Here is a 14255-nt window from a genome sequence, read left to right on the forward strand (position 1 = left end):
GAGCACGGAAACAGGCTCTTCAGCCCAACTAACCCCTGCCGACCAAGATATACCGTCAATGTTAGTCCCACCTAACCATGTTAGGCTCATATTCTTCTAAATCTTTCCTATCCATGGCAATTTGTCTTTTAAATGTCGTTATAATATCTGCCTCAATTCCCCCCTTGTGCAGCTCATTCCATATACGGACCATCCTCTGTGTGAAGATGTTGCCTCTCAGGTTCCTATTAAATCTATCCCCTCTTACTTAAACCTATGCACAAAATTACCAATGACGGTCTTCACATTGACATTTATTCACAAAATGCTGGAGTAACTCAGCAGGTGAGGCAGCATCTCAGGAGAGAAGGAATGGGCGACGTTTTGGGTCGAGACCCTTCTTCAGACTGATGTCAGGGGGGCGGGACAAAGGAAGGATATAGGTGGAGACAGGAAGATAGAGGGAGATCTGGGAAGGAGGAGGGGAAGAGAGGGACAGAGGAACTATCTAAAGTTGGAGAAGTCGATGTTCATACCACTGGGCTGCAAACTGCCCAGGCGAAATATGAGGTGCTGTTCCTCCAATTTCCGGTGGGCCCCACTATGGTTAGGTCTTTGCTAGCGCTGGACGGTCAGATTTTCCAAGCTATGGATGTTATTTTCTCCTTTTTAGATGTTACATAGTAATGTAATAAACTTTCCAGTAAACCTGTTAAGTTTAATGGGTGGAAGAAGGAACCGTAGATGCTGGTTTACACCAAAGAAGTGCTGTTCCTCCAATTACGACAATCGCAGCATGTTTGGCATGCAGCATGTCTACAGTCTTCTTACTGAGAAACTTGAAATGGTTACCCAATGTCCTCATTTTAAATCCCCTGGTGGTTCAACACTGTGATCGTAGAATAGCTGTGAAACTTTGTTTAGAGACTTATGCTAGTGCAGTCCCCCCAAGTGTTTAGGCTCACGTTAGTACTGCAACCTGTGAAGATACTGGACCATTCAGTGACGGCCACCAAGAAATCGTCAACTACATGTTATAGTTGGAAAATGAAACCTTCACTGCCAATCTCAGATGATTCATGAGTTAACGTGGACAAATCATCTGCTATTATACTTCATTTCTTGAAAGGTATTCAATCATATTTTGACACCAAAATTACTCACTTTTGTATCCTGGAAACTGTCACTGCTGCTTTCGGGCCCAAGATCAACCATAACAATTTGTTATCCATATTGAGAAGAAAGGGCCACCACAGTAGGACATGATGGAGTTGTTTCACACTGAAGGTATTTCCTGCAACTTCCTTCTCAGTATATTATTCATTCCCTTTCATTATCAGTATATGAAGTGAACATTTAGGCTGTTCCTGTCCATCACCTATAACATAGTGGATAACAGCCAAAACTGAAAGTAACACCCATTCTATCATAATGAGCCAGTGGAGACCTGCAAAGTAAATTGCTCATACATATGTCAAATGCTTTCCAATGTTGTCCTTCTGATTAACTTTACTGATTGTATGCCTCGTTGTCACCTTCCGCTCAGCTAACAAAGAACCATTTTACATTTCCTTATCGCCGTCTGCACTTGATCTGTCGTTTTCACACCTTACCCCTCCATATCTCTAGACTCCCTCTGTCCTGACTCTCAGTCTGAAGAAGGGTCTCGACCCGAAACATCACACATTCCTTCTCTCCAGAGATGCTGCCTGTCCCACTGAGTCACTGCAGCATTGTGTGTCTATCCATACACCAGATGTGGATTTACCCTCACAATCTACATTCACCAGTTCCTGCCTAATACCGCTGTAATGAGCCTTTCCCCAATTTAGCACTTTCACCTGAGGTCCAGTCTTATCCTTATCCATAATGATCTTCAAACCTGCAGTTCAATTCAATTCAGTTCAGTTTATTGTCATGTGTACTGAGGTACAGTGAAAAACTAGCCACAGTTCCTAAAATGCTCTCCCACTGAAACTTTGGTTTCATTTCCCAATATAATGTCTAAAGCGACCCCATCCCTAAATGAGCTAGCTACATATTGTTTTAAGAAACACTCCTAGATGCACCTAACCAATTCCCCTTCCAACTAGGTCCAACTAAGCCCCTTCCACTAAGGGACCCCAGTCAATATTGTGGAAGCTAAAATCACCCACTATAATAACTTTGTTATTGTAGATGTGACACTGAAGGCACTTCAGAAAATGTAGATGATCATCCGCACTAACTGACAATCAAGATAATCATTCTGATTGAACAAATAATTGACAATGCCCTGTAAATTTTTCTCCACAATAGACTGGGAGATTTTTAGTGAGGTTCTAATTCTATTTGGAAACCTGAACGAGCCTGTCCTTTTATGTGCATTGATAGAGAGGCTTTTCTGATTATCTCCTTCCAAATTCAGCTGGGCTTTCAGATGCAACACATAACATCTTTTGATAAGACTCGATCCAACCGATTGTGCACACTGATATTGTGAAGTTGGTCAATCTCGGCTGTATGATTTTGTGCCTAATAACTTCATCTGTTCATTTCGTATTTGAGATCACACAGGAGCCTATCTCTGAGTGCATGGTCCAAAAATTTCCTGAAAGTTATTTGAGTGCAGCAATGTAATCACTTACAGCTTCTCCCAGCTCTTGATTGTGTGTGCTGAATTTATAGCTCTCCATTATGCCCAATGGCAATGGGATGAAGTATACTTCCAATCTACGAAGCACCTGCGCAAATGAGATATCTGTAGCCATCTGCAAAGCTTCTCACTTAGTGTGTGATGGACTTCTGAGCCAACTTCAAAAGTAATATTGCTTTCTGATATTCCCTCACTGTAACCTTCAGTGCCCACACATTTACTGCACTGTTTTCCAGCTCAGGAATATTATTGGGCATGATAAATATCTCCATTTTCTCAATGTAAGATGTGAACAATTCACACTCCCTTTTAATACATCCCCAGGCAGTATACGTAGCCCACTGCAGCTTCAGCTGACATTTGTTTCCTTTCCCCATGAAACAATGCTGCAGTTCTCAAGTTGCAGACTTATGTTCTGTGTATTGCACATTTTTTTAAATTCATTCAGCTAGCTTTAAAAATGGTTGCTGCTGCCGAATAGTCAGAAGTGGTCATCTATCGCACTCTCTGTCTTTGGACTGATTGACTTACCGAGCTTGGAGTTGTGAGATGGAACTTTTCAGGATCTTTTCGAAGGGCCGAATGGCCTCCTCCTGCACCTATTTTCTATGTTTCTATGTTTCTATGTAGGACCATTTCCCGCAGCACTTCTTTCCCCACTTTGACTTGCAACCTTGAAGTTTTCACAGAGCCCATAAGGTGAAGAACAAAACCAGGATGTGCTGGAAAAGTTCGTCAGGTCAGGCAACATCTGTGGAAAGAGAAAAAGAGTGGAACTTTCAGGAAGATGACATTTTAGCAGATAAAAAATAAATCAAACATTTTTAAGATTGCAGAGTTGGGGACGGAGGTGAGAGTACTAAAGGAATGTCTGTGAAAGGGAGGGGACCAACAGACACTGTGTGGTCAAAGGATCATGAAAAATGGCTCTATATTAACATACGAAAGGATCGAACTTTATTTATCCCGGGAGGGAAATTGGTCTGCCAACAGTCATAAAACACAACAAGATACATGAAACATGAAATTAAAGTGACGAGTGGAAAGTCCAGGATTGGGGATGTGCAAAGATTGGGGAGGGTGGGAAAGGGAGTCAGTCTACCCCACAACAGAAGGGGGAGGAGTTGTACAGTTTGTTACAGTTGAAACCCATAACAGGAAAGATCTCTCATGTGTATACACACATGCCAACATCACTATGTCCTCTGACCGTATGATCTGTTTATTTGCATACTTTCTGCCTCAGCTACCTCCTCTGACAGCACATACCATATACCCACCACCCTCTGTGTGAAAAAGCTGTCCTCGGATTCCTATTAAAGCTTCTTCTCTCACCTGAAACTTATGTCCTCTCGTATTTGATTTCCCTACTCTGGGTAAAAGACTGTCCAGGTAAATTTCATGTATTTTCAGAAACAAATTGGGATCAGAGAAAAGTTACATCACAGTGAAAAATGAGCTTCTCAACTTAATCCCAACTCAGAGCACTCAGTGCATTACCCTGCAGATCACTTCCCTGTAAGTACATTAGTTATAGAGGCATTAGACAGAGAGTCATGTAGCACGGCCCAGCCCGTGTTTGGCCCAAATCCCTCCAACCTTTTCCATCCAGGTACCTGGCCAAGTGCCTTTTAAATGTTGTTATACTTTCTGTCTCAACTACCTCCTTCCAGCAGCTCATCCCATACACCCACCACCCTGTGAAAATGTTGCCCCTCAGGTTCCTATTAAATCTTCTCTCACCTTAAACTTATGGCCTCCGGTTCTTGATTGCCCTAATCTGGGGAAAAGACTGTGTGCAACTACCCTATCTATTCCCTCATGATCTCATACACCTCATTCGTTAGAAGTAACAAGCGTTTCTGCCTCACTATGTTTTAGGGATGAATTCCAGGATCTGGAATTCATCTCCCTTCATCTCCTTTTACCAATTACTTTAAACCTGTGGCCCTTGACCCCCTCTGCTAAGGGAAATGTCCTTCCCATATGTATGAAGTTGCAAGAATAACAACGTTATTAACTTCAACCTAAGTTTATTGAGCACGAGGATGCAAGGTTACAGTCCAAGCCGCAGCTCCCGAATAAGATGACTCCCGCGGATACCGCACATGTGCAAGATGACTTCTTGCAGGAACAGCATATGCTAAAACCTGACATGGACTGACTGTGAATCTACGTCCCCTTTCCTTAGCTCATGTTCCCTATCAAACTAAATACCATGCAAAGTGGTAAATATATCAAGCCGTATACAAAATACAGTTACTGCTAAAATCTGACATGGACTGACTGTGAATTCAGTGACTAATCTACAGCTGTCTCCATTTTGTACACTGCTCTTAAGTCTGCTCTCAACTTCCTCTATTCAAAAGAAAATGACCAGGTTATCCAATCTTCCATTGAAGCTAAAATTTCCAATCCTGGCAATATCTTTATAAACCTGCTCTACATCCTCTCATGTAATCCCTTCTTTTCAAAGAGTTGGTGACCCCCTGAATGCCATAGTTATCAAGCTGATATTGTATCTAGTCGGAGTATATAATTGGGAGAAGGTGGAGAATTGTACTCCATATTGGCTGAGAAGAATTTTCATAAGATTGGCAACTGAACGATTCTATCAACAACTAGAAAGTGGGCCTGAGCTACTATCTACCTCATTGGAGATCCTCGGACTATCTATAATCGGACTTTTCACGACTTTAGCTAAACATTATTCTATAAATCATGTATCTGTACACTGTAGACAGCTCCATTGGAATCATTTATAGTCTTTCCAGTGACTGGTTAGCACACATAATAAAAACTTTTCACTGTACCTCGGTACATGTGACAATAATCTAAATTAAACAAATCAAAAGATGGAACAGTAAATCTACTCCTGCTGATGCTATATGTTTTAAAAAGCTAATTTACCATTTGGGAAAGGCCCTAGAATTGCCCGGATAGAGTCTGGAGGTAATGGTACTGACTTGGGTATGTTATCTGGCCTCAATCAATTCTCCCTGATGGCAGCTCAACAAGGCTACTTACACAAGCTCCTAGTTGTTTTAGATAGAAGTACCAGGTGACTGCTTAAGGACGGAATTAAAAGCGGAATTAAAAGCTCCCCATATACCCCATGTTTTTGGGTATATATATATATATATATTAAAAGCGGAATTAAAAGCTCCCCATATTCATGGCCTTTATATATATATATATATATAGGACGGAATTAAAAGCGGAATTAAAAGCTCCCCATATACCTCATGTTTTTGGATATATATATATATATATATATATATATATATATATATATATATATATATATATATATCCAAAAACATGAGGTATATGGGGAGCTTTTAATTCCGCTTTTAATTCCGTCCTATATATATATATATATATAAAGGCCATGAATGCTCAGCAAAAATATATGCACATGAAATGCTGCCTGAAGAAGGTGGAATCTATCATCAAGGATCCCCACCGTCTGGGTCATGCACTCTTTGTGTTGCTACCATCTGGCAGGAGGTACAGAAGCCTAAATTCCCACATCATCAGGTTCAGAAACAGCTACTTACCTACAACTACCAGATTCTTGAACAAACCCACACAACCTAAATCCTACCTCAACATCGGAATACTATGGACCACCTCTTGTACCACCATGGACTTGTTTATCTTCTAATTGTGTTTTGTACTGATGTCTCGTTCTTTTTTATTATTATTGTCTTGCAGAATTTATGTGTAATTTATGTATAATTCATGTTTTTGGGTATGTGTCTAATGCTGCTGCAAACAAATTTTCATTGTACCTGGGCATCACAGTACTTGTGCAAATGACAATAAATTCACCAGCACAACCCTAATCCTACACCTATTTTTATATAGACCACCTCTTGCACCATCAAGCATCTGTTTTTTCAGTTTTGTCTTTTACACTAATGTCTTGTTTTATCACAGTCTCTTCTTTTTTATTGCCTCATATAATTTATGTTTTGTGTGATGTCTGAGTCTATGTGCCTGTGTTGCTGCTGCAAGCTAGATTTTTATCATACCTGCACCTCAGTGTACTTGTGCATATGACACTAAACTCGACAATTTGACTTGAACAGCTTAAGGTGGCCTCTTTCTTTACAGCAACTCACTATCATGATTAGGTTTGCACCCATTGTACAGCATGATATTTAAAATCACTATTTTTCGTTTGAGACTGTAACATTTAAAATCTATGTCCCAGTTTTGCCATATCATTCATACTTAGGTTAATATTTCTCTCTTCCGCTTGAAAGATGGAAAATCTTGTTTCCAGATCACCGAATTGTTTATACGGGCTGTAAATACCAAAATAGAGCAGAAATATAAAGTCAAAGAAATTCACCAAAGAGTGGGAGATGGACTAATGAAGCAGTAAAGTTAGCTGCTAAAGCACATTCTACAATGTTTATTCTACTGAGTATTGAAGTTTCTCACATTCCATTCATCAAGGGAACACTATTGGGTCGCAGAAAAGCACATGCAGGGTATCATCTAGCCCTCATTTTCTTTAAATAATCCAAATAACTATTTTGAAGAGTGAAAATCTGAAACAAATTCAGAACGAGTAAAAACGCACAGAAACTGTCCCTAAAATAGAAACCACCCAATACAAAAAAAAACTCTCTCTCTTTCATCTAACATCTAAATTGACATACGATAGTAGTAAAATGTGATTTGATTTTCAAAGAGTTAATTGAAAAATTGATATGGTTTTTGTACGTTTAAAAAATTGTTTTGCTCAACAAAATAATTTAAAATGTATTATTCATGTCTGCAATACACCTTTTTCATTTATTAATGGTTAAGTATTTTATGGCATGCCAGACCTCACATTTATTAACGTACATGAATAATGCTGCCATTAGGACCAATGCCATTTTGTAATGACTGGATGCTTAATTATCCATATCTCTGAAGCTGATTGCTGCTCCTGGTTGTTCATAATGCTCTCTCTTTTCCCAAAGTGCCGCAAAGCCAGACTACTCAGACTACAGGTCATTAAGTAACCACTGAAAGATTGTTTTAAGAATACCTAAAGGACACATTTAGATCTGAAGAAATATGTGTCTTGACTCCTCATGTGTTGAACAGGTATTTGGCACCACAGTGCGTAACAAAGGTTAGCTTGCCCAAGCTTCAGATTGTTCCTAATTATGACTGAATGCTAGTGTGAACCATTGTAATTTTATTGCAATTATTTGATACTACAATAACATCATACAATAAATCTGTACCCATGTCCACGATTCTTCCTCGTTGCGCTAACAGCTTTTAAAACATTAAGTGACTGTAGGCCTCTTCAACATAAAATTATTCCAAACACAGTGCCTTCATGAGCACTTCAATGCCTGACATTCTTCTTCTGTTGTGAAGCAAGATTTGCAAATGAGCTTATTTCTATGCAGTAAACTAATTGTTCTCCCTGCTCTTTATGCAAGAGCTTTCAGCTGGATAAAGGGTTCAGTGCTCATCAAAAGTGCTTTTTGTTTGCCTTACCATGGTTCCTTAAAAGTGAAGGTCTCATTTGCAGAATCGATGCATAATTATATAAATGAGAATGTAACAAGTAAAGAGCTAATTAGAGAAAATGGCGATTTAGCGAGGTTGTAGTAATAAGATAATGGTCACGGGAGGAGGGGTGGCACCACAATAACTTCAGTCAGTGTAATAAACTGGAAGCCTGTTTATTAAACTGAAGCATGCTCCACTGTTTAAAAAGCTTTTTTTTTCAAAGACTGAACTACACTATCAGACAATCCAGCATAGAAAGTGTTTTGTTTTAATAGCTGTTCTTTGACATTGTTGTCTCCCAATGAGTAGAATGGTTCACAAGAAAGACAAAAAAAACTGGACAGCAGGTGTTCTCTGATAGATTTTCATGTCAAAAAGCAAGACAAAGGTGCCATTTGCCACACATAGTTGAGTCAATATGTTAAAATATATGAAATGTGTCGGAGGAAACTGCAGATGCTGGTTTACACCGTAGGCACAAAATGCTGGAGTTCAGAAGGGTCTCGACCCAAAACGTCACCCATTCCTTCTATCCAGAGATGCTGCCTGTCTTGTTGAGTTACTCTCGCATTTTGTATCTATCTTTAAAATATATGAAATACTGGTGAGTGGACTGCTCTGACACCCTTATTGGTCTTGCAGCTGCCTGCAGTCTCACTATGTATTTGTTCTACAGATCATAAATTTTAAGAAAATTAAAAGAAAATGGGAAATTAGATTTGTTTTCTCTTCGTGTGATTGGAGCGTGTCACTGCTATAAACTGTTGGTGTCAAACAAATGAATCGTTTTTCCACACAAAGGGTGGTGGGTGTATGGAGCATGCTTCCAGAGGAGGTAGTTGAGGCAGGGACTATCCCAGCATTTAAGAAGTAATTGGACAGGCACATGGACAGGTCAGGTTTGGAGGGATATGGGCCAAACGCAGGCAGGTGGGAATAGTGTTGCTGGGACATGTTGGCCAGCGTGGGCAAGTTGGGCCAAAGGGCCTGTTTCCACACTATATCATTCTATGACTCTAAGAAACTCTTGAAGGAACAACATGATCGGATAACACAGTGGCTCTCAACCTTTTCCATGCTATATGACTCTATGAAATGAAATTGTCAACTGTTTTAAAAAGCAGATTTATTCAAATATTAGAAAGATGGGATTCACAATCCTACTAGATCAGACGGCCAGTTCATTAAAAATTATTAATATAAAGAAAAATAATAAAAATAAGGAAAAATCAAACAACTTAACCACTTGATTTTTCCATCTATGTCAAATCTATGTGCTTTACTTAGCTGCATAGCCAAATATGGTGGATCATGCCCCTTTACCCAGAATGAGCCATGTATCTCCCTTGCATTCATTTATTTGTCCAGAGGAGGAGTAAGAGGTCAGATGCACACATTCACTCTTAGAATTTAGACTTTAGAGTCACTGAATCTTCATTGACCAGTGATCACCCCATACACTAACACTAACTCTATCCTACACACTAGGGACAAATTTTCAACTTACCGAAGCCAACTAACCTACAAACTTGTACATTTTTGGAGTATGGGAACAACTGAAACCAGAGAAACCCCATGTGGTCACAGAGAGAATGTATAAACTCCAAACAGCCAGTACCTGTAGTTAGGATCAAACCCAGGACTCTGGCTCTATCTCTCTCCCACTGTGCCACCCCTCATGAACACACTCCTAACCCTTGTTGCAATCTACAGTCACGAAAATCAAAAAAGTGCTGAGCAAAGTATTTCAACCAGTTGTCTGAATGTTGGTCCCACAATAAAGTGAAAACTTGCCTCTCTCAGAATTGGAGTTAAAAATGTAGTTGTATTATTGAGCACATTGGTGCTCATTTGTTGGGTGGTATAGGTGCCAAATTCCTACGAGCCACCCAATCGATCTATGCCTATTTACTTATCATGCGAGTTACACTACTGCCATATTGCTGAGGGATTACTGTGTGTGCAGCTAGATTCCCCAAGACAGTCTGAAGAAGGGTCTCAACCCGAAACGTCACCCATTCCTTCTCTCCTGAGATGCTGCCTGACCTGCTGAGTTACTCCAGCATTTTGTGAATAAATATCTTCGATTTGTACCAGCATCTGCAGTTATTTTCTTACAGACCTGGCTAGTCTGACCATATTAGAATAACAATTAATCTGATTTCACTGATTTGAATCAAATACTGTAAAAACAGATGATAGACACAAAATGCTGGAGTAACTTAGCAGGACAGGCAGCATTTCTGGAGAAAAGGAATGGGTGACATTTCGGGTCGAGGCCCTTCTTCAGATCTCCAGTTGATGCCTTCTCTTAACCTAGTAAAGCTGAATGCATTTTCAACAGCAGGAGAGACCTCACAACAACGCAGTTTAATTTGCAGATTAGTTGCTGATGGATTACAACTGGTTGGTGTTATGATTCTACAATTAGTTTGTGGTGTCCAAAGGTCTTTAATTTTGCTAAAGTCAACAGGGAATAGTGAGCCCGATGTTGAACTACACTGGCTGAAAAATGCAATCACATGTATTATGAATCTTATGTCCAACACAAGCAGTTTAGATTATAAAGTCAAGCACAAAATGCAATTGCCACCTTCTTCTTTCTACCATGCTGTTTCTACTTTCAATGGGAGGCACTAGTGCACATGATGTGGCTGCGTATGAAGCACATGGAGAGTGCATCAGTGATGTCGATGGATGTGTAAAGCGATATTCCAACTCCCCCGTCAAACCGAATCACGATAGTGTAATGGACACAGTATAGACCACACAGAGGAAAACATATCTTAATAACAAAGCCAACGCTATTTAAACAGATCATCAATTATTTGTAATGCACTTTATACAAAGAGTTTTGTTGGGGCCAACAACAGCAATTTAAATATGAGCTGTGATTCTGGATGAGCACTGAGGTCATGGAAGCCTTTAATCTTTGCTTATTGTGAATGTTTTAATTGAGACCCCAACGGACCTCCATTGTCATAGAGTCATAGAATCATACAGTACAGAGCCAATGTACCAAAAGCCTTCTTGACCACCCTATCTCCCTGTGACTCCGCTTTCAGGGAACTATGTACCTGTACTGCAAGACCCCTGTTCTGCAACACTCCCCAGGCCCCCACCAGTCACTGTGACCCTGCCCTGGTTTGACTTCACAAAATGCTACACCTTGCACTTATCTGCCTTAAATTCTATTAACAATTCCTCAGCCCACCTGATGCCAAGATAAACTAATCTCACGTGACTGAATGTGATCCATATCCTCCCATTCCCTGCATATCCATGTGTCTATCCAAAATCCTCTTAAATGCCTTTATTATATCTACTTCATCAACACTCCTGGCAGCGTGTTCCATGCATCCATCACTTTCTATGTAAAATAATTGCCCGGTTCATCTCCTTTAAACTTTGCCCCTCTCATCTTAAAACTATGCCCTCTAGTCTTTGACATTTTCATCCTGTGAGAAAGATTCTGACTGTCTAACCTATCTATGCCTCTCATGATTTTATATATTTCTACCAAGTCTTCCGTCAACCTCCAGCATGTCCAAACTCTCCGTATAGCTAAGACCCTTTAATTCTGGCATCATTTTGGGAAACCTCATCTGCAGCCTCTCCAAAGCATCCACTTCCTTCCCGTAATTGAGGAGGTGGCAGTATGTCCTGTAGGATGATCATGCACACCTATGGGACCAGAAAGGCCAGCTTCAGACTGCACCTTTTTAGCATGAGCAGCAGCAGCCAGGGCCAGATGGCTGACAAGGAAGACACAAGGGCATTGCTGGGTTGACAGTGACAGTATCATAAATGCTTTCATCTTAAGAGGAAGACAGCAGATTGACAGTCAATGTATCTTCTGGCACTCCATCAGGGTGGCTTATCAGTAATCCATTGAAGAACAGATTTCAGGGCTGTTGTGACACCCTGTGAGCCTTTTAAACATTGGTGTCCATAGCTATGATGACAGGAGCCTGAGTACACTGGGGAATGGTAATCAATCTCAGGATGGATCGATTACTTTCTCAAGAGCCCCACTTATTTCATTGAGAGCAAGCAATGCAAGAGCTGGGTCTCCTCAGATCCCAGTGCACTGAGCAGTGTTGCAGCACTTCACTAATGAATACATTGGCCCAGCAATTTCAAATCCTATGACTTTGGTCATTGTTATTTGCAAGATAATTTTGAGTGGAGCAACTTAGCATATAGTCTGTTTTTCTTCCAGATTTAATTGCAAATGGTGAGCCAATATTAGGAATAGAAATCAACAGAAAACTTTACATTTTAGCTGCAAGATGTAAAACTAGAACCCACTTGTCTACATACAATCGTCACAAGATAGGCCTCTGAATCCCTGCCAAGTTATCGGGATTGCATGACAGAAATACATCCACACCTCCTGCTAATAAATGAAACAGACATTCATCCCATCCTTAACACAATAATACAGTAACTAAGATTGTAGTATCAGCTTGGATCTTTCTAATGAACATAGGATGGTGGGATCACTATTGTCATACATTTCAGATAAGTAAACTGTAAATTTCAAAGTACAAAGTTCTTAATATAGTCCATATGCAGGATTTATTCGCCAAACTATTTTCATCACAGGATTGAGATAAGTCAGACGTGTGGGGGAAATTTTATTGAAGCAACGATGTAGCATTTCAGATAATTCCTTCTTCAATTCACTCACAAGATCCGATTCAAGGTTAATAACTGTGGCTACCAAAGAAAATAGGAGCTTCATTGAACAAAAAAGGTTCAACATTTAGGAAAGCACTCTTGTATTATATTTAAAATAGGTATAACTTAAAATGGAAGCATCGACCTCTTCCCTATCAAACATATAAATCATTATCTTGCAATCAATCAAAATGCCATGTTTTCCAACACACTTTCATTCTGATGTATGTATGTGAAAACTAGATACTTGGACAGTTCTTCAGTGCGTGTACACCACCCCATTTCCTGAAGTCAATGACTAGCTCCTTCACCGTGTTGACAATGAGGGAGACATTGTTGTCTTGATACCATGTTACTAAGCTCTTACTGTGCTCCATCTTGCCATTGTTCAAGATCCGGCCCGCTATGGTGGTGTCATTTGCAAACTTGGAAATGGAGTTAGAGCAGAATTTAGCTGCCCAGTCATGAGTGTAGAGGGGGCATAGCAGGGACTGCAAATGTATCTTTGCAGGTCACCGGTGTAGAGAATTATCAGGGAAGATGTTTTGTTGCCTATTCTTACTGATTGTGGTCTATGGGTCAGGACATGGAGCAGAGGGGTTGCTGACTCCTAGATCCAGGGGTTTGGAGATGAGCTTGTATGAGGGTTTCATTGTAGGAGCTATTTGTGTTTGTACTAGCTGTTTAGCATATTATATTATTTTGTATCTTGCTGTATTATTTTTGGACACTTGGGGGTTGTCGTGAGATGAATACATATAAGGGCATAATGGACTGGGAGGAGCCAGAATTAGAAGTATATCTGGGTATGCAGAGATAGGAGGAGTCAGACACAGAGGAGCTTAGTGAGGATCTAAAGTTCCTCAGACCTATGACAAGAGAAAAGCTTGGAGATATACAAATCTGTTTGTGTTACTACTTCAATAAACGGCTAATTAAACTGAGATATCTTTAAGATCTCTCTGTTGTTGGTTTGCGTCAAGATCGATCACTCCACTCTCTGTGAAGTGGTGGCAAGCAGAGAGGACTTCAGTGGGAAGGACCGAAGTTGCCACTGAAATTGGTGCTATAGTTAATAAATAGGAGACCTTGTTATCCAGATAATTCTGGAATGGGTGTAGGGACAGGGAAATATCAATTGCCATGGGTCTGTTACAATGATCGGCAAATTTCAGTGGATCATAGCTGTCTAGAAGGCTTGGATGTTCAAGGATATTTTTAAAGGCTCCGATAAATGCACCATCTCCATTGACTTTTGGAAATCCCCGTTTTGGGATTATTCATAGTGAAGAAGGGCATGGGATGGATGGAAGTGAGAACATGAGTCCATTATCAGAAGCACAATCAAGGAGTACATCACCTCACAAACATGTGCATCTTGTCATGCACCACCTGTCTTGTCTTTGGAAGAGTTTAATGTTTCCACGTA

This window comes from Rhinoraja longicauda, chromosome 3 (assembly GCF_053455715.1).
Source record: "Rhinoraja longicauda isolate Sanriku21f chromosome 3, sRhiLon1.1, whole genome shotgun sequence".
Lineage (NCBI taxonomy): Eukaryota > Metazoa > Chordata > Chondrichthyes > Rajiformes > Arhynchobatidae > Rhinoraja > Rhinoraja longicauda.